Source organism: Hylobates moloch, unplaced genomic scaffold (genome assembly GCF_009828535.3).
Source record: "Hylobates moloch isolate HMO894 unplaced genomic scaffold, HMol_V3 SCAFFOLD_16, whole genome shotgun sequence".
NCBI lineage: Eukaryota > Metazoa > Chordata > Mammalia > Primates > Hylobatidae > Hylobates > Hylobates moloch.
This window is the reverse complement of record NW_026652291.1, coordinates 25,686,207-25,707,595: the sequence shown is the minus strand read 5'-3', so window position 1 is coordinate 25,707,595 and position 21,389 is coordinate 25,686,207. Positions and strand designations below refer to the sequence as shown.

The window sequence follows — 21,389 nt, the reverse complement described above, 5'->3', positions numbered from 1 at the left end:
TGTTGTTCGCTCAATGGTCCTACTCTTTTTGACTCTCCCATTCTCACTTTTCAGTGGTGATTTTTCTCTTGACTGTCACCAAATTCCAAAACACTGAATGAAGTACACAATCATGATTTTTTTGTATGAGAGGATAAGTTATCTCTTTAGGACTTTATCCAGTATAGGGAGCTTCTGGAGACTTTACCAACTATGCACTGGACACTTCTTGTCAACTTTTGACTGATACAGCCTGACTGGCTCATACCAAAGACAGTTACTGTAGATTTTGCAGGGCCTGTAGATGAGGAGCAGTGAAGGGAAGGATCATCTCTATCATGGGCTAGTGTCGATAATCATAAGATGCTCCATTTGAGACCCAGACTTTGTGGTGCCATTTAGTCAGGTGCGGTTGAAGGTGCAGATGCCAGAGAGAGACTCTAAAAGGACAATTACTGAACTTGAAGACACAGATCAGGTCATGGTAACAATGAGAGAAAAACTAAGGTGGAATTTTATTCATTTGGTGGACTTTGCTAGTTTTTATTTTCTCACTTACCCTAAGCCTGCCTGGATATTCAAAGGTTGATCCTAGTAGTTATTTTAATAGCAAGCATGCTGGTGTGGCAGGAAAAGGGGTTAATCATCTGTTTAAATTTTGCAGTCAGGAAACATTCAGCAACAAATTCCCAGAGCCAGATGGCTGAATCAAGGACAACGAGAGAAAAGGTTGCCTTCCTTAAAAGAGATCATTCAAATAATCCCTCAGCTTTCCCTCTTGCCTCTCACTTCTCCCAGGAAAAGTCCTGAGTGCTGATCGTAAAAGTGCCAGGAATGGAAGGGACAACCCTTCAGCAAAGGGTCATTGCTCCACAATTGCACTATCACCTGATGGATGCAAGAGAATAGTCAGAATATTGCACTTCTCACTAATGTGGGCATGAAGTGATGTGCAGCTCTCTATCTTACACCCCAAACTCCTCATAATTTTTTCACCGCTTTTCTCTAACTTCCTTTACAGTGAGGTGGGCACGATAACAAAGAAGCTTGAAGCACGTTTTCACATGTCTAAGAGCCATTAGCTAATAATGGTTATGCTTGTGAGAAATATACAAAGTGAATTTGCCTATTTGTAGGCCAAGACTTTTGAATGGCTCGAAGGCTGTTGTATCTCCACACCTAACTCAGCATTAATTTTCTTTAAAAGCCTATCAGAAGTATCTGCACTAGAGTCGCGCTATATCTGTTTAAGAATTGTAAGAGCATCTGGAAACAGCATGCAAGACCCCCAAGGTATTGAGGCAAAAAGCTCCACCCACTATTGATTTGCCATCTCAGTTTCCATAAAACAGCCAGCTCAGCCATTGCTAGGGGTCTCAGAATTTCTTAGATTAAGGCTCAAAAATGCCCTTATGAGGTTATCTTTGAGTATTTGAAGAGAGCCAAAGCTATTAACAGCTTCTAGGAATTTTTATCATTCAAATTCACCACTACACACTAATAGACGTAATTTTTAAATGCTTCTTGCTTAATCCCTGATGGATGGGGGAGAGGGTGAAAGGAATAAAAGCAGTCCAATATCTTAAAAGCTGTGCATAGGCTCATAGAAAAAAATCACTCTCTCTCTCCATATGTGTTATCATTGGCCTTGCTAGTGCTGCTGAAGGGTTTGTTGTGTTTCTATTAGGAATTTCAAAGATTTCTAAATTGATGTTAACCACTTGCCTTGAGCCAATATAGAATCTACAAGTTTGCTGCCAGCAATGAGAAGGCTCTTTAATGGTCATTTTAAAGCCACAGCTATGCAACAAAACCGGAGATTCTTGCTGTGCGCCTACCTTTTGGTATCTTTAGTTCCAACTTATGGGTTGCTTCCTATGTTTTCAAAACAGATTAAACCTTTCTTTAATAGCATTGCTCCCTCCTGAAAACTATTATTATCATTGGAAACTGTTATTTAGTAACAATATGTGTTATTATTACAGGACAGGGTACAGTATAGCATTTATAAGTATGGGCCTTGGAGTCAACTGGCTAGAGTTGAGATCTTGGTTTCATCACCTGTGAGTCTAAAGACCTTGAAATGTCCTAAGCATTGAAATATTTGGTGCCTCTCCCCACATGTAATTCAAAATACAGTAACACTGAACCATAAAATAGGTGTAAGAATTTCTAAGAGTTTTTATTTTTCTCCTCTGATGATTTCTGTAATGCTTTCAAACTATATTAGATTCTTTCTTCCCAAATTCTCATTTTGTACTTTCTCTGTTTTGTGGTTCTTTAAGAAGATGTTCATTCTTCTCCCTGAGCCTGTTTCCTAGTCTGGAAAACCAGGGTAATGATAATACCTGGTTAATGTGAAGATTAAGTGAGTTGACCACATGTATAATGCTGGGACAATTAAGTCAATCCTCAATAAATATTAGCTGTGAGGATTACCAAACATTTGGCTAGCATTTTAACTTACTTAGGACATATTTTTGACGATGAAATACCCTATAAATTAGACAAGGTAGATATTTTTTATTCTCCATTTCAAATAAAAACAGAGACCCAAGGAGGTGCTATGCCCTTCCTAAGGTCACATGGCAAGTGAAGGAAGACCTAGGACAAGATTTTTCTGTTTCCAATTGGGCACAGTTTTCACTATTGCTCCCCCAGAGAATTGGGGGATGTTCTGAAAAATGCATAGCTAGAAATGAGTATTTTTCTTCTTGTGTCATCTTAGATTTCTTTCTTTTTTTAAAAGAAGTGTCGTATCTCAAAGGTCACTTTCCAATGATCACACAAAGGTGGTTATTGTGAGGTGTGGAGTTCAAAATCCTCATTTAAAAGTTTTATTGGCACCAGTGACCCCAAGCTGTCCTCCTTACAACAATGGCAACGTGCTCCCATGAAGCAGCTGAAAGAATAGTGAGTATTTAAAGGGGCTATCCCCTTACCTTGCTGCCTCGATTAAAAAGTTGTTGTGTGATACACCAGATTGAGTTTTATGTTCCACTCTGCCAAGACTTCCTAGGAGCAGCTCACTTTTTGAGCCTTGGTTACCTTATGTTCTCTCCTGTCTGCTTCCCTGTGCTATTAAAAGGATCAATTTAACTATTAATAATTTAAAGTATCATGAGAAAAATCTGGCAATGTTTATCTTAAATCATAAGATCAAAATGCCCCATGTCTGAGCCATCAAACAACAAAGCCATCAACCTGGCAAGGCAGGCTTGACACAGTTTCTACAAAAATGTGTCCTTTTGTTTTCTAAAGTCATTCTATTTTATCGATAACAGTAGGTTTAGAAATCATCAAGGGTTTAGTCTCACTACTCACTTATTACTAATGTTTAAACAAACAGTAAAGACATACAGAGTAGCTCCTATAGAAGATTTACGTAAGTTATCTCACTCAGAGACCATGCTCTCGGGGAATTGTTCCTGCCAAGCAGGTCTGAATGAGTCAGCTGTGCACCAGGATGAATGGGTCATCTCCACAATCTTCTCATGGGCATTTATGGGGCTCTACTGAAACATCCCACCGTGAAATATTTAGAACCCAGCTGGGCACAGGGCATGTAGCACTGGCTCTTTATGAATCAGGGAAGAAACAGAATGAAAATAGTTCTATAGCAATCGGAATCTTATATCACTAAATTCTGGGAGATAGAACTCAAAAGCAACTTCTTTCTTTGAACCTGAAAATAGAAAAGAAACAGGAGAGGGAAATAAAAGTAGAATCAGCCCAGAGCTATCATCCAGGCACTGACAAATGTTCCTTATAAAGTCTCTGATTGTTGTCTCTATACAATGCGGTGGTAGGAACAAAGGAGGGGAGGTGAAAGGTGACTTGAGTATGAGGAATTAATTTTAGCCACAGCTCTAGGCCCCCTGGAAGGCTGAGCTGACTGGGATTGTTCTATATCTTCTCTCTGCTGTGAGTGGGTGGCCGGTGGTACTGTCACTGCTGTAAGATCTCTGATCATGGCTTCCAGTAAAGGCTTTTCCGGTCCTATCTAGGCTTCCTGGGACATGCAGGCTGATACACAACTTCAATCTTGGCATGCCAGGGGGTGCTGAGGAGAGTAGGGTCTCAAGTAGCTTTTTTCTTGATATTGCATACCAACTCAGTTGAAGTGCTCTTCACAGAATTCCTCTTCTTCAGTCTTTAAAATGCACACGGATGACCTACGTTTAAATCCTATTTGACCACCCAACTTAGAACATGAAAAGAGGTAAAAGTAGCTCCCTTTCAAGGATGTTACATTAGAAAACTCTCTTTATATTTGAGTTTGTCAAATTCCACAGAAACTTGTCTTTATTGGGGCTGGAACAGAAAACATTGCTATAGTACTTATTGATGATCAAAATACTTTCATATACATTATTACATTTGAACCTCACTCCATCCTGTGAAGGACAGGGTTTGGTATTATTACTCCTGCCATACCCATTTTAAGGTTACGTTATCAAGGCTCTGAAAGGCTAAATAACTTTCCCAGTGTCACACAGCTTAAGGAGCAGAGCCAACGCTTTTCTATCCTGATCCTCAGAGTGCACAATCTCAAACTTTCTGCTCACTTTCCTATTTCTCAGAGCCATGATTTTATTAATTAATAATGACAGTATTTCTTTTTGTAAAAACATATTCTCAAATGGAAATCTCTGCCTGGAGTAGTCTATTTAGTAAGGTTTGTCAACCTATTGACATTTGGGGCTGGACACATCTTTGCTGTTGGTGTATAAGGAAGGGGGCGGGGTACTGTTTTGCACATTGTAGGATGTTTAGCAGCATCCATGACTTTTACCCCCTGAATGCCACTCTCATGTTTCCACAAATGGCAAATACCCCTCTGGTCAGCAAAATCACCCCCATATAAGAGCCGCTGACTTAGAGAAAGTTTCCAACATATTTTGTTGTAAATGCTCATCATGTTTTTGTAATTTAGACAGTATACATGAGTATTTTTTGTCCACGTCTCATCCTAAATTATTGAGACTTTGCAGGATTAAAAAAAAGTCTATGTACTTGACATGCTGCTGAAATTTCTCAGGCCTTGGGTTTTCATTAATTCCTAGCCAGGAGGTTTACTTTCCTTTTCTTTATGTCTTTGCCTGCAAACATTTGAGGCCTTGCCAGATTCGAAGCATGCATTAAAACAAGCCCCATCTACCTGCTCATTCATCCGTTCAGGACTAGCGTTGCCTCAGTTCAACAGGGGGAAAAACAGAGACAGCAGAGTCCTGCAGAGGGAATAAGAAGTATAAATACAATCAAGAAGGAAAGCCATATTTGAACAAGGTTTCAGGACTACAGAGATATAAGGGCAACCAGAGAAAGCCTTACTTAATGAATGTGTTTGAACATTGTGAGGAACATTTTAAAACCATCTTCTAAATAAGGTGCTCCAACATTCAGTCACAAAAATGTATCAATTAATCACTCAAACTAGCGTATCTTGAATATTCGCACTGCTAAATAGCCATCCTTTCCAATTTGTCAGAAATGAATTAGGATTCACGTGTTTGTGAGTTTCTATTTCCAAGGGAATTTCCACATTATGCAGTTTGTCTTCGGTTAACAAAAATGTTTTAAAAGAATGTTTTCAATAGGCACTTACATATACATATTTATGTAAAGCAATGGTCTGCAACCTGGCTGAAATTGAGAATCCCCTGGGAAGTTTAATAAATTGCCAGTGCCCGGGCACTGGTCTCAGGGCATCTAATTTAACTGATCTGGGGTGTGGTTCATGGATCAGCAGCATCAGCTTCCCCTGGGAGCTTGTTAAAAATGCAGACTCTCAGGTGCCACCCCATACCTGCAAAATCAGATCCCCAAGTACTATGGGCACATTGTAAATTGAGAAACACTGGCCCAGGCATTTTTTTTTTTTTTTTAAAGCTCTTAAGGTGATTCTCTGTGTAGCTAAGTTTGACATTCACTGATATGTAGAAGCTAAAAAATGTGTCTTTTTTTCTTCTTTCAGACTGACTACCTGTACTGTTCAATATGGTAGCCGCTAACCATTTGTTGCTATTGAGCAGTGTGGCTGGTATATTTGTTTTATTATTTACTTATGTCCTAGGCACTTAAGGCTTTAAATACATTTCTCATTCAATCCTCACTCCAACACTATGAGGCTGTAGGTTAGAGGCTAGTATTAGCCAGTGCAGGACTACAATATGCCATCTTTTATTTCCTTTTATGTGTTTTCTACCATGTAAACAATGGGCATTTACTTTCATGTACCTTCTGAACTCATCTAATGAGTTTTGATATTATACAGTCATAGGGATAAGAACTCCACCCTATCCAAGCAGCTGTTGGAGAGGCATTAGAGGGTGATGATTAAGCATAAGGGTTTTGGAGTTAGACTTTCTGGGTACAACCAAGGGCCCCTGGCCCTATCACTTGCCAACTTGCCCACAACTTTGAGAAGGTTCCCATTGTCGAGAAGTTTCTCTATGCTTTGATCTCCACGATCATATATATGCATTTTCTCGCATTAAAACCAAGTGAATGCTCAGATTGACATTACTATAAGACACTTCACAAAAAAAGAAAGTACTGGCTAGAGGTATGTTTCCTAAACACACATGGCAAACTACCCTTTCTTAAGCTATATTTGTATGCTCTGACAGCATGGCTATGGTGCAAATCTATCAACAAGCTTGACCCTAAGAAGCCTGTTACATGACCTATAAAATGGGGATTGTGTTCATTGTTCTGTCTTAGAAAGTGGAAAGTTCTTTGAATACCTTAAAGCATTGCATGAATAATAATTGTACCTGCAGGTGTATTGTCTGGATTATCTACCACCTGTATACATTTTAGGACCATTTTTTATCTTGAGAAGACTTTTTACAATGAAGTTTACTTATGAAAGGTGAGAATAGGGGACTAAGAGATTTTCCATCTTGCTTTCTCATCCTTCATGGAGAATTCCACAATAGTAGAAACAGCTCCAAAGTGAGAGACTTGTGCACTGAATAAACACTTTCTCCCAGAGGTGTAGAAAGTGGCAGATGGTGCCATTCACCGTCTCCCAGCCAAACTCACCCAGGTGGTGATGGCTGCCATTTGCCAAACATTTATGACGTACTCCCCACTTCATGGGCAGCATCCTACTTAGTCTTGAAACCACCCGTTAGGACAGTGTTGGTCTTATTCCCATTTTTTAGATTAGGAACAGTCTATGGGAGTGTAGCTTAGTTTGGGAAATGCTGTTATTCAACCCAGGACCATCTGACTTAAGAGTCTTAATGTTTAATCACACTCTGCTCCTTCCTTAGATTCTCGTAAACACCCTAGAACAGTGGCATATCCTAGAAATTCTGGGTTTAACTCAAATCTTGACAATTTAGAATTTTTCTCTCAAGTTTAATTATAGAATTCTCCCCTCAGGTTAAATCTCTAATTTCTGCCCAGTCTAGAAGTCAGCATTTCCTTGGGCATCTGTACACATTTGGCTTTATCTATGTCATCGGTGTGGCCTCTGGAAGCCTTGTCAGCCTCTTTCTTTTTGTGATCTTGTTTTACCTTCTAGCGCCATATCTATGCAAAAAGAAAGAACTTGTAAATGAAGGTTTGTTTTGCCATTTAATAGTCTTGCTTGGGGAGTGAGAGAGTGGCAAGAAGGTGCTTAGTATTTTTTTTATTTAATTTTTGTTTTAGCCAGGAAACTTCCTTTCTTCTCTGTGAATTCCCAGCCACAGGATAAATAGTCTTGTATCTTATAAGTTAAATACAATTACTGCTATCAAACCTAGAGCCTTTTTCTCTCTCCCATAAATGTCTCTAAGAAGTTGATAAGCATTTCAAGGCAAACTGGAGCTTGGAGTAATGCTAAAATTAAACATAACCACCCAGAAGACAAAGAGACCAGATCAAAATATATAAAACATTTGAGGTGGAGGGAACACATGGACACAGGGCACATAGAAACTTACCCCCAAAACATTAGGTTAATACATAGCTCAAGGTTATTTATAAAGGAATTAACATACACAAAGGAGCTTTTTATAATTATAAGGATTTACATCAGATAATAACAATTATAGTAACCAAAGATAGATATTATTTATCTAGAATTCACTTGTGAACAGGGCAATGCTTTTGGTCTACAGGGCTGTTGAGCAAAAGAATAATTTTGCTGCAACCTTCTGTAGGACTTTATAGGATGTATATTTGAGTCTGGGTCCTGGTTTACATTTTCCCCGTTTTTAGTAGACTATCTTGGGATTTAAAGAAGTAGTTGGAATTTTAAAAATTAGAAAGCACATCATATTTATTTAGCCATATGTTAAATATTATAAATATTATAGTCAAATATTATAAATATTATAGTCCAGGGACTCAGTAAAATGAATAATTAAAAATTTGAGGGTCATTTCTAGGTACAATTTAACTAGGGATGTAAGATAAAGAATTTCTTGATTTCCATCCATAATGCATCTATTTCAATTAAATAATATCTTTCAAGATTAGAAATACAGTGTAGTCACACTTTATGGGATTTTTGAATTATACTTATTTGAAATAGTGTGACATAAATAAAAATATTAATAACATCTCCCTCTATGTGAGGCATCAGTAATAACATACATTCTTCTGAATTAAAACAATCATCAAATATTGCATAATTTCAAAGCTGGTTAGTGAATTACAGGTTTTGTTTTCCCTATTGTCACGTGGAAGCTCTAGTTTATGTAGTTAATACAAATTCTGGCCTGCAGAAGTTGTCTTTAATTATGAAAACTTAGAATTATTATCCCAGCCATAAAATACAATTACCCTGTACTGTTTTTCCTCTGCCCCAGAGCTGCCTGAACACCAAGTGTCCTACCAGCCATGCAAGAGCATAGTTTTATTTATAGGGAAAGTTTCCAAGTTCCAGTCTCTTCAATTTAAATTTTGCACAAGGTTGCAGAGTCTCTCTAGTTATTTAAAGTCTAAAAAGAACACTGAGCTTCTTTGAGAAAGGTGGTACATAAATATCCAATAATAATAATATATATTCACATACAGTATGTCATTTATACTTCTTAATGAAAGGTGCTCTATACTGTAAATCACTCAATCGATTGTAATCATATTGCAGCTCATCTCAAAGAGATAAAGACCTTCCACTCCTCTAAAATCCCTGTCAATATCCCAGCAGGCTGAAGAGAGGGGAAAGGAGGTCAGAAGGGGAAGGAGGGAATGAGCCAAGGACAAAGAGGCACTTTGAGTCTTCAGTTCATGGAGTTAACATGAATTTGATTGGATTCTCAGTGACATTTACAGTTTTCTCCATAAGATGCATTTCTTTCCCACATGGTACTTTTACAGCCTTTCAGTAAGTCCCTGATGCTCTGTGTTGGCCTTGATGGCATAGTTTACTAAGTGCCAGTGGTAGATATATAGTACAGCATAAGAAGACTTAGGGACTAAGTTTATAAGTAGCAAATGTCAATTCAACAGAACTTAAATGCTGAAGTGTATATCAAATAGAAGTCGATTGATCATGGGCTAGCAAAAAATTTATATTGCACTTTCAAACAGCAGAAACACTGTAAAAACCTTTTTACTAACTGCTGTTGCCTTTAATATAATAGAAGTATTCCCCTATCCTCATCACAGGGGTAGCTCTAAGTGGAGCCATTTCTTTATGCATTTATTCATTCGCCTTCATTCACTATTCAACAAATATTTGTTCCACATCTACTTTATATGTGAATTCATACTAGGTGATGTGTATATGGTGAAAAATGAAACACAGCTTCTGACCTCAAGGATCCTCAAGTGTAGTTGAAGAGAAATACAAGTACACAAGGAAGACATTTTTATTGAGCAGTTATTAATTGCCAGGTAGGGTACTGGGTTCTTGTATCAAGTCTTTACAGTAGCCCCAAGGGGTAGATATTACTGTTATCATCATTTCACAAATGAGAATCTGGAGCTTCTCCCAGGGTCAAGCTAGCACATGAATACCTGGAACTGAAGCCTGTATGTCTTAGAAGGCAAACCCAAAGCTCCCGTACGCTGCACTATCTTGAACCTGCAATTCCACAAAGTGAAAGAAGGTGCTACTATTGAGGTGAGATCCAAGTTCAGTAGCGGGTACACATAAATGCCTGATGGAGCCTGAAGACCAGACAGGGGCGAGCATGGAATACAATTTGGGATGTGACCTTGAATTATCTGGAACAATGCCAGTAAGCTCTGCTCCCCTACCTAGTGTGAAAGATGACATGACAACTTATACCTTTCACACTGAGGAAATTAGTGATCATGGAATTATTTCTTTTACTTAAAATTTTTTTTTACAGTTTTATTGAGGGATGATTGATAGGCAAAAAATCCTGCGCATACTTAATATATACAGTTTGATGAGTTTAGACATGTGCATACACCTGTGATACCTTCAACACAGTCAAAATAAACACATTCATCATATCTTATTTTACTTAGTGTCATCTCCCCAGTGGTTCCAAGGCAGAAGTATTAGTCTCCCTCTTTTGTGGATGAATAAACCAAGGTTCAGGGAGGTTGAGCACATTTGCTGTGGTCACTGTCCACCAAGGGTCAACTCTGAGATTCCACACAGATTTGTTTGCCCTCACAACCTAATACCCAGGTTACCCACTCCACTTTTCCAATGTCTTCCAAGAGCACTCCAGTTTGCATTATCTACAGAGCTCAAATTCACATGGTTGACAGATATAAATTCACATGCAAATGTACTATTATTTCTTACATCCCAGTGCACGCAGAACACTCTGTAATCCCATTATTAAACGTTTACTAGTAATGTGCTTTTGCCTGATGCACAATTGCCAGCCTCAATGTTTAATTAAACTAGATTTGTTTTCATTTTAATCACATTAGAGAAATGTGTTTTTTTCAGAGTTCAGTGGTGAAATCTTCATTCCAAATGCCTCCAAGTAACTGAAAACTGTATATCCCAGAGGAAGGGATGAGGGTATTACAACCTATCCTTGCATAAAATATTTTAGGGGAAAAATATTAATAACAGGTAAGACTGGGATACACTATTTGTTTTTGAATCATCATAGCATCCTGGAAAGGGGTTCTATTATTATTATTACCATTTTGGAGATGAGGAAACTAAGTCTGCATGGTTAAGTAACACACTCCAGTGTTGCACAGCTAGTAGGTGGCAGAACCAACATTTGGATGTAGACAGGGAAACCCTGATACCTCTATTTAGATTAGGGATCACCAAACCTTTTCCCCCAAAGACCAAATAACAAGTAGCATAGGCTTTAGAAATCTATGTTTTAAATACAAATATATTTAGATATTATTAACTTCAATATTTTATTAATATAAATGATATGATTTGCATGATCTTTGTTGCAGTTATTCCAGTCTGCTGTTATAATGCAAAATCTACTATAGACAATACATAAATGAATAGGCACAGCTGTATTCTAATAAAACTTGCTTTACAAAAACAAGCTGTGATGAACCACATTTGCCCATTAGGTGTAGTTGGGGGACCGCTGATTTAAATCACGGATAGTTGGAAGCCTACAGCTTCAAAAGTATTTGGAAGCCTACAGTTTTTACTAATCCATCAGCTTTATTTTTTGAATTGTCTTATCTGTTTGGAATAAAGAGAGCAAGAGAATCTCTAAGTGGATGGGTTAAATCCCTAGAGAGACAGAGAATAGTACTACCATGTAGGGTGACATAGACCTACTGGTGAGGTTAATTCAGGATAAAGAAATAAAGAGATACAATACATAAGAAGGACAGGCACTCCATTTACCTATAGTTAAAAATGACAAACAACAAAACAGCTAAATACCATTTTTCTAATTCAACACCAAAGATACAGATTCCATTCTAGCTTCATTTATATTTTGCCATACCTTGCCTAGAGCAAGATTTGAAGATGACAGACAGAAAGCATTGTTTCTTTACTTCTGTTACTTCCACTTAATAAGCTGTGGTGATTTAGATACACCCCCTCTCCTAAAAAAAAAATAGTGAATACTTTTCTTTTAAATTTGAGAATTTTGATTAGCCACCCTAGCCTATTTCTCATAGCCCTTATGCATAAAGGTGACAGTTGATGCCTCACATTGATCTTTTCTCCTACCCGCTCCCTGATATGTCTGTCTTCTAAGTCTTAGAGAGCATTCCCTTCATTATCTCAGCATTGCTTGTCCCTATCTTGCTGCTGAGAACTTCCTGCTTGAGCTTCAGTTCCATTTTCAAGCCACTGATCTGATGTTCTGAGGACGGACTAGCCCACTTTAGAGGTGGCTCAGCCCACTTCATGCTATTGAGTTTTAGAGATTTTAGAATCAGATCCCCTATTTATTAAAGCAGCAAGACCAGGCTATCAGTTTTTATAGATGTGCATATGCCTAAAACCATGTAGTATTTAAAACAAATTGTGACCCACATCCTCCTATTCCCCACCACGCCTGGTAACCACCATTTTACTTTCTCTTTCTGTGTATTTCCTTAACTTTTGTTTTTTGCTTTTTGGATTCCACATGTAAGTGAGATTGTATAGTATTTTTTTTTTCTGTGCAAAGTTACAAGGGATGAATAAGTCTAGATATCTAATGTACAACATAAGGACTATATTATCAATATATAATAATACAATAGTATTAAATATAGTCCTTATGTTGAGAGTAGATTTTAGGTATTCATACCACAAAGAAGAAAGAAAGGAAAGGGAGAGAAACAATAACTATATGAGATGATGGGCATGTTACATTGCTTGACTACAGTCATTTCACTGTTTATATGTATATCAAGATTACATATGTACCTTATATGTATATATACCTTAAATATATACTTTTTTTAAAAAGCCAAACTAAAGCACACTGGGTTTTTATTTACAAAATAGGGACCCCCCTTCACAGTTTGCTGACCTCAATTTTGACTCCAATTAAGTTATCAAAGTTCTAACTATCAGAATAGAAAGCATATACTGCCAGATTTGGCCCTATAGTGCAAGAAAAGTGGTCACAGTTTTCTTAATCCTCTTTTAAAAAGGAAAGAAACATAGTAGGTAATCAGTAAATATTAAACTGTACAACTTAGGTTTTTGGAGCTTTCTGACATCAATGACTGCATATACACAACAAAAATATGAGTTGTTATACAGCATCCTTGACAAGCATTAACTAACTATAAATAATTTACTTTTATAACAAAAGAAAAATATCATTTACTACAAAACTTTTAAGCTTTTACTTTAGAAATGTTTCTTTATTGAAACAAATACGATTTTATTGAAATATTTTTTATATTAGTACGATGATTCCTTATTGGTCTCAAAGGGTGGATTTCCAAGTATAATTAAACAAAATGATAAATGGGAGGAAGAAGATTTCAGTGTCCTTGACAGAAAAATACATATAAATCTAATATAGATATATATGTAAAAAGCAAATCTAAAATCTTAGCCAAGGTTTAGAAATCTTATTACTTCATTTTTATACCTTTATAAAACTGTTGTGAGGTGCTGTTTCAAATAAAATAAAAATTTATGTAAGTAAAATACAAGCTAAAATAGAACTAAAATGTCTTTAGGTTTACAAAATGAATAGCTGGATTATTTTACTGAATTTTTTTCTGTGGTGTGGGTGGCACTGGATCTCTAGAATTGGTAAAAATAAAGGCAATATATTGTTCTCAGGGAGTAATTGAGCTCTCCTAGAGGAGGCAAACCAAGTGAAATCTAATAGCTTTGCTTCATTTCGTGACTTTCCCCCACTATGACCTCAGAATTTTGAGCTACAAGTAGGTCTATAAAGGGAATTTTGGAATACTCTTAATAGAACTGTTCTTGAAATAAGTCAGCTAAACTGAGTGAGGTGCTTTGCCAACATATTAACTGAGAGTCCTGACCAACCCTGATCTCAGACCTTCACGGACAATTCTCTTGTTTTATTTCCATTTCCAGTAGTTGTAATTCTTCTAAGAGACTTGTTCCAAGCCAACCTTCCTAGTGGTCTTGTTGAAATGAGATAGTGGTTGTAGGTATCGTTGATGAACACATAGGCCAAAACATTATTGAACTATTCAGAAAGTAAATCTAGCTTATGCTGTGGCTGCATAATTATATAACTGTAGCTTTCTGTCAGGTTACAGTGGCTTTAATTTTCTGATCAAATTAAACAATCGATATAATTGTACTTTGTTCCTCCCTCTTCTGGCTTTGATTCTTTGATTTGTGCCACTCACCACTCTTATTCTTCCAACCTCCCCCTACTCCACTGGCACCTGGAGCTACTTAGAATAAGCAAGCTGTTGATTAAAGGGACCAAGAGTTTGAGCAATTACTGTATACTTTCAAACCTCACTGCCATTTGGAAGTGAAGTCCCAACTGACATAGCCAAACTGTAAGGACAGAAGCAACTCTAATACCTGCTTTCCTTTGTTTATAGAAACAGCTCAAATTCTCCTCTGGAAGTATTCATTAAGCATCCTTCTCTATAAATCTCTGTGGTAGAAACTGAATAATAGGACTTGAACCATTATTCAATCAGACCAAGTTTAAACCCAGGTTAAGGAAAGAGGAAATCTACATACGTCTTTGCTGCTCACTGTGTTTAGTATATATCCTCTATAATTCACAATCAAAAGGTAAATCTTTGGACAGCATTCTTGTTTGGGTTAGATGAAAAATTTCAACCCTTGTTCAGAAGTCTAAGCACTTGTGAGGATTCGAATGTGATTTTTAAAAGCCACCATCCCTGATAGTCAGAAATAAAAACATTAAACCAAGAAGACTGCAGGCTTTCTTCTCATCTGTCCATCTCTTGTCCTAATTACACCTTATACTTACTAATGTTGTAAGTGCTTTTTGACAAGACAGCAATGGTACATCAATAGATACTGCATGAACTTGAGTAGGCAAATCAAGTCACTGAAAGGCCTTCTTTTAATCTCTTGGATCATTATTGCAAAGATAAAAGCAGGTTTCTGAAGGAGTGAAATTCAAAGGAACCTAGTAATTAGAATGGTGAAAATACTAGGTCACCTGGTCCATTTCCCTGCTTAGTTCAGACATTTCTAACAGTATGTACTAGTTTAATTTTATTCATCTAATTTAAAATGAGAGACTTTATCTCTCTTCCACCAAGATAATACATCTGATTTCTCCTCTTTGGCTTAAATTTTTTTTTCATTCACATCTTTTATTATTAGGGTTGTCAGTTGAAATTATTTTGAATAATTTATTTAAATCATGGATTTTTTTCTTATAGCTCATGTCTAGGAGCTATTTCTTGTTGCAAGGTGCAAGGTTCTATGGCAAATACAAAAGCATGCTTTCATTTGAGATATTTATAAAATCTCTCTATACACACACGCCTATCAATGGGCAAATATAAAAAGTATTGCCTTTGCCCTAGCATGTAGTTAATATTCAATGAATATCTTTAAATGTAAAATCACCTATAATCTTTAGACATGTTCCTCAGATAGCCAAGATTTAATATTATATATAAAGTCATATGAAATAGCTAAAAGAAGGAAGAAGCATTGCTATTTTATGGATATGTCTCAAATGTTATAAAGGTTATAAGAACCTTTCTGAACATCAAAACCTTCAAAGCTAATAGTTTAATAGTTTGTTGGATACCTGCCATCTTTTGACATGGCCAATAGCTGTCAACTTTTTGAGTATTCTTGAGCACTTAAGATATGTCAATGTTTGGTTTCATTGTGTGTTAAGGAGGGAATTATGGAAGTAGAATGGAGTAAAAAGCTTAAAAAAGAAAAAGCACTGCTTCTAAGGTGATTTTAATTTCATAGGAAAAAAATACTTTAAGGACTAATATTCAATACAGAGTAGCAGAATCTGGGTGCCAGATAAATATTTTACATTTGTGGATAATTTTACATAATCATTGGCCACTTTCTTAAAAGTGTTTTTGTAAAGCCGTAATTTAAAAAAATGCTATTCTGGCCATCATATTTACAATATGAATATTATTTGAGTCATGACGTAACTATAAGTTACTTCTAATGATTGATTGTCACTTGAGTTGTAAATCACAGCATTTAGCAATGCTGGTTGTCCTTACTTTTGTTAACCCCTTAGTCCCTGGATCTTGATCATTTGGGGATCTTTGCTCTAGAGTCTAGCTGCCATTCACACGCTAAAGAAATGCCCCTTAAATATCAGCTATAACATCCTAGGGAAATGATTTCTAACCTCTTCTCAATGAGTTTTAAAAGGCTGCTTTTTGATAATCCATAAACTTTAAAAGGGGCTAAAGAGGCAGTGCCTGCTTTTTAAAAGCCCAGGTTGCAGGCTGGGAGCAGTGGCTTACACCTACAGATGCATGCCTATAGTCACAGCTATTTGGGAGGCTGAGGCAGGAGAAGGTGGGAAAATTGCTTGAGCCCAGGAGGTGAAGTTTGCAGGGAGCTAAGAACCTGCCATTGTACTCCAGCCTGGGTGATGAGAGTGAAACCCTGTCTCAAAAACAAAACAGAACAACAGAAAAAAAAGTAAAACCAAGGTTGCAAGGTAGGACTGTTTGTGTGTGTGTGTCTAGTTTTGATCTTTAATCAGAGTTTTGGTTTGTTTTTATTGTTGTGTGTTAGTAGGGAATGTGGTGGAGGAATGCCTTTCTAGTCTAAGTATAGGTAGGGGTATTCATGACCAGTATTCAAAGGGTATTCATACCCTGCAGGGACATAAATGGTTTTGTTTTGGAATGTTAGGGTTAAGGATGGAAGTGAAGGCCCTGTTTGCTCAGAAAAAAAAAGAAGGTAATCCTTCAGTGCTCTCTGTGAAATCATGTATGGAATGAAAAATTCATTGATGGGGTGAGAGGTCTCCGTGCCCGAAAGTCTTACTAGTAAATTCAGAATCCAGCCTGCTGTTCCTAGAGATCTCCTCTCCACTCCTCATCCTAAGAGTGATAGAAGGAGGTCAGATAATTAGCTCCTTGTCCCTTTAGGGAGCTACTTAACTCTACTCATTATCGTCTTGGAGTCAATCCCCACCTCATTCCCTGCCCTTCCCCTAGTCTCTGGCTAGAATCAAGGATCAGAGAAGCATCAACACATGCATCAACCCTTCTCCAATTTTCCTTCCCTTTCCCAACAACCTCGGCCTTACCCTCTCCTCTGAGGAACTGCATTATTGCATCTCTTCTTTTGGATTTGGTAATTCTTTCCTTAGAAAGAGGAACAGGGCTAAGGATAGGCAACAGGGGCCCAGCTGTCCATGTTTCCATCCTTGAACCCCTAAGGCTTTTGCCACACATGAACTCCTTTGACTCTGGAGACTGCAACGGAGCTGCTTCCCTCCTCCTGCTGAGCCTTGATGGAAACCCTCATAGGAGATGGTGCTTCTTCTACCCACTCTCAGACCCCTGTTCTTCCTGGCTATATCATTTAGGTTCACTGCACTGCAAACCACTCCAAAACTTTGTTATTTATTGGCTCACATTTCCATGGCTCATGTGGGTGTTTTTTTCTCTTCTGGGTTGGCTTGGATGGAGCTAGATGATCTTGATGGCCTCATGTACCCCTCCTCTGGGGCCTCAGTTCAGATGGCTGAGTAGGTTCACATGGCTGGGTTTCTTTTCTTATAGAAGTTCACATGGCAATCTCAGGTGTAGGCAGCAGGCAAGGGCAAGCATTCATACACAGATGGCTCTTCAAGCCTCTGCTTATATCACATTTGCTAGTGCCCATATGCCCAAGAAAGTCCCACAGCCCACCCAGAACCCCAAGGGTGAAAAGATAGACTCAAACTGTCATAAGAGGAGTAACAGTCTCACTGCCAAGAGACAGATTTTGAAATCGGATTGTAGCTATTTTTTTTTTTTTTTTCAACTTACTTAACACACTGGAAAAGAAGAAAGGCTCTGGTTCTAATAATCATATTTCCCTCGTAAATTTTCTCCTTCTGACACTGATTCAGGTCTCAAGCTGAAGTTGGAAATCAGTGACTTTCACTAAGGGATTGTCCTTTCTTTTCTTTAGGACATGGCTTTTTGAAATTAATCTTGATTCTTTCTGCCATATCCCAAGCCTTAATTTTTTTCTCTTTTTTCTCTATGTCTGATCATTTTGCTTTAAGTCAAATTGATTTTTTTTAAATTAAATGCCCATTTAAAAAATTATCCACATTCATGTTCCCTTGGATGCTTTCAAATATTTTATTATCCTTTGCTTTTGGCATTTACGATCTATAAATGTCTTATATTTGTATAGGATGTATTCTCCCTTTTTCTTCTTTTCTTTTTAAACTAAGATAGTTATGTTATAAAACAGCCCCCATGCTGATCCATACTTTTCTCTAGACATTTATCTGAGCTCAGTACTTTGTTGTTTATCATTATCCTTTGTTTGTAGCCAGATTTGAGGCCATGTTGCAGTTCTCACAAACAAATCAATCTGAATTAATTTGCCAAGTAGAATTAACGAGGCATTGTATGAATTCAAGACATACTACAACTACTGCATCCCCTGAGGTTATTTCTTCTCTGGGAAAATTTTGATTCTTGTACCACATTTTGATAGTGTATATCTGACCTTTGAATCTTGCACTAAATGATACATGGCTGCCAGCTGGTTTAATTTTTGAGAAACCTTAAAAATTCTATGCAGCCAAACAAATAGGAGTGTAGACAATTTTTTCTTTAACTATTAACTTTATGGGGAGGAAGTTGTCTTCAAGATGCTTGCTTGTTGCTATGAGTTCTTTTTCTAATGATGTTCTAAGCAGAAGTTTGAGAAACATCGAAATAGAGAAAATATATTTCTTAGATGGTCTTTGAGGTCTCTACAACCTAAAAATTATGGGCTCCTTCTCTCAAATTATAAGCTATAAATCCCAGCGAACTCTACTCCCAGAAACTGTTTTTGTTTAATTATAAAATGGGAAAGCATTTACTCTAAAAAGGGACCATGGTGATTACCTGAAATTCCCTCACTCTCTAAATGGACATCTACATCTGTCACTAATGTATTATTTAGCAAAAAGAATTTCCTTCAGACTATAATGACCAATGCAAACAAAATAAATAAGAAAATCCAGTCCCCTCCCACCCCTCACATGGTAAGGAAATGGTAATAGAGTTCTTCAAAGAAACTAATTTCTGGGTTTTAGATGAATAACATTAGAAGTGCTTAAGGAACTTGAATTCTAAGCCCCTTTAATGTTCGCTCAGAAATAATTAACAGGAGTCGGTCAGAATAGAAAACTAGTTTGGGAAAAGTGTCCTAAATTTTACATTGTATAATAGGATGGATCTCTTAAACTCAGGACTGATATATAACATTTCTCCAGTGTTTCATTTGACCAAAAATTGGTACACATTTAGCTAGATTTAAAAAAGAATATGGCGATGGCTGAGAACCTGTGCTCATTAAAAAACAAATAAACAAACAAACAAAAACAACTCATGCATGCTCGTGTAACTTTCTCTTGGATAGCAATAGCAAATTGGCAGATCAGGAGGATATTATAAATACTGTGCACAGTATATCTTCATTTCCCTAAAGAAGTATACTGTAATGTACAGAGAACTATGAAGGGATCTTAAAGAGACCTGCCTGTGGTCCATCATTTGAAGCTTTCTGGTTATGCTGTAAAGTTCGAGGTAAACTTAAATAATAAAAGTAACATTTATTATCTCACAGTTTCTATAGGTCAGAATTTGATAGCAGCTTAGTTGAGTGATTCTGGCTTAAGGTGTCTGATGAGTTGCACTTGGTATGAACTAGGGCTGCAGTCATCTCAGTGTTATCTAGGCCTGGAAGATCTGATTACCTGGAAATGTTTCACTCACATGGATGTTGACTGGAAGCATCAGTTACTCTCCGGCTCAGTTCCTTGCCTTATGTATGTTTCCATAGAACTTCTTAAGTGTCTTCATGACACGACTCTAGCTTGCTCGAAATGAGTGGTCCGAGAGAGAGCACCTTTTATGACTCAGTCTCTAAGTCCACACACTGTTGCTTCTACCGTATTTTACTCTGTAGAATCAATTCACTAAGTCCAGCCCATAATCAAGGTTGAAGAATCAAACCTCACCTCTTACACAGAGGAGTTTCAAAGTATTTTTAGATATTTTATAGCTCCATCATAGTCTTCCTATTCAGGGACTAGAATGAATGCACAAAAAATATGCTTATTAAATTTGCAGATAACACAAAGCTAAGAGAGGTATCTCCTACCAGAAACAAAAAAATCCTAGAGTTAAACATTTTCTTACCATGTTTGGATGCTGTTATGAAACAAAAAGAATACATTTAATGAGATACAAATACCTGTTTGAAGTTCATAAAGTATGTTGTATGAACGCAACATGGAACAATTTCTTCGGGAAGTCATTCAACTAGAAACTGGCTTGAGTTTTAGTTGGAAAGAAGCCTAATATGCGGTCCTGTTATGATGTGGTTGTTTAAGCAACGGTTGCAAATCAGTATACTAAGTCAGGCCTCCCGTGGGTGGTAACTAGAACAGTGATTGTTACTTTTAGATCTTTTGGGAATAATAAATTCATTCTTAGGCATGGGGGTTCAAGGATGGTCTAAAATGTCTACAGTTTTATAAACACTGGCAATTCTGTAGGTTGTATACGGAAGGATTACTATGTCATAAGTTTCTTGAGCATCGGAGATATTAATAATAGCATGACTTTCCTGTTGACGGGATGACAATGTTCCTGTGTTGTGCAGTGAAATTGTCCTCCCAAACCTCCTCCCTGTCCTCTGAGCTGTGTGGGGACACCACATATGTACGTTTAAATGAACAGAATTTCAAAAAATCAAATATTCTAGCATTCTGGCTTCAAAAACATTGAGTTTTATGTTCTCTACTTAGAAATAAATAACTAAACATGAGAGGAATGAGAGGAGATGGGGATGGGGAGTGGGAGGAAGAGGGTAGATAGAAATAAAAGGAAGAACAACATTACAGAGAAGCGGAGATCACACAGAGGGTGGACACGTGGGAAGGCCTGGATCACACGGGGAAGAGTGAGCCCCAAAATAACACTGTGGCTTTTGCAGCAAGGAGGAAATAAGTGATAAGAGGAAAGGCACCTGGGGAAATCTTGAAGGGATCATATGTCAAACGGCTGAAGAGCAAACATTAAAGCTTTATTTTGAAAAGGATATTTGAAAATATTTGACACCAAAAATTCTGTAGGGAAGTAATTCTTGTGGAGTTTGCCTTCTTTTTAGTTTAATTCTTCCAAATCAGGTACTTGTTATAACAAATCATATATTGAGGGATGATTATGTGCCACAGATTTGCAACATGCTTTACATACATTTCCTTTTAATTCTCACAGCAATCCCATGTTGCAATTATTATTATGATCACCTTTTAAATATGAAGAAACTAAAACTTAAAATGCACTAAGACATGGCTAAAACTAAGCATGGTTACCAGAAAGGAACAAGA

The 21,389-nt window shown here is 37.2% G+C and overlaps 1 protein-coding gene and 1 long non-coding RNA gene across 37 annotated transcripts in view; one reads left to right on the top strand and one right to left on the bottom strand.

The window, feature by feature from the left end:
• The window catches only part of NRXN3 (neurexin 3), a 1,690,724-nt gene that overhangs the window by 1,496,907 nt on the left and 172,428 nt on the right, over positions 1-21,389 (top strand). The window lies entirely within an intron of this gene.
• LOC131381586 (uncharacterized) overlaps positions 4-21,389 on the bottom strand; it is a 239,395-nt gene continuing 218,009 nt past the window's right edge. Inside the window, exon 4 of the long non-coding RNA XR_009210423.1 lies at positions 4-5,210. This is a non-coding gene — a long non-coding RNA (uncharacterized LOC131381586). The remainder of the gene's footprint in view (positions 5,211-21,389) is intronic.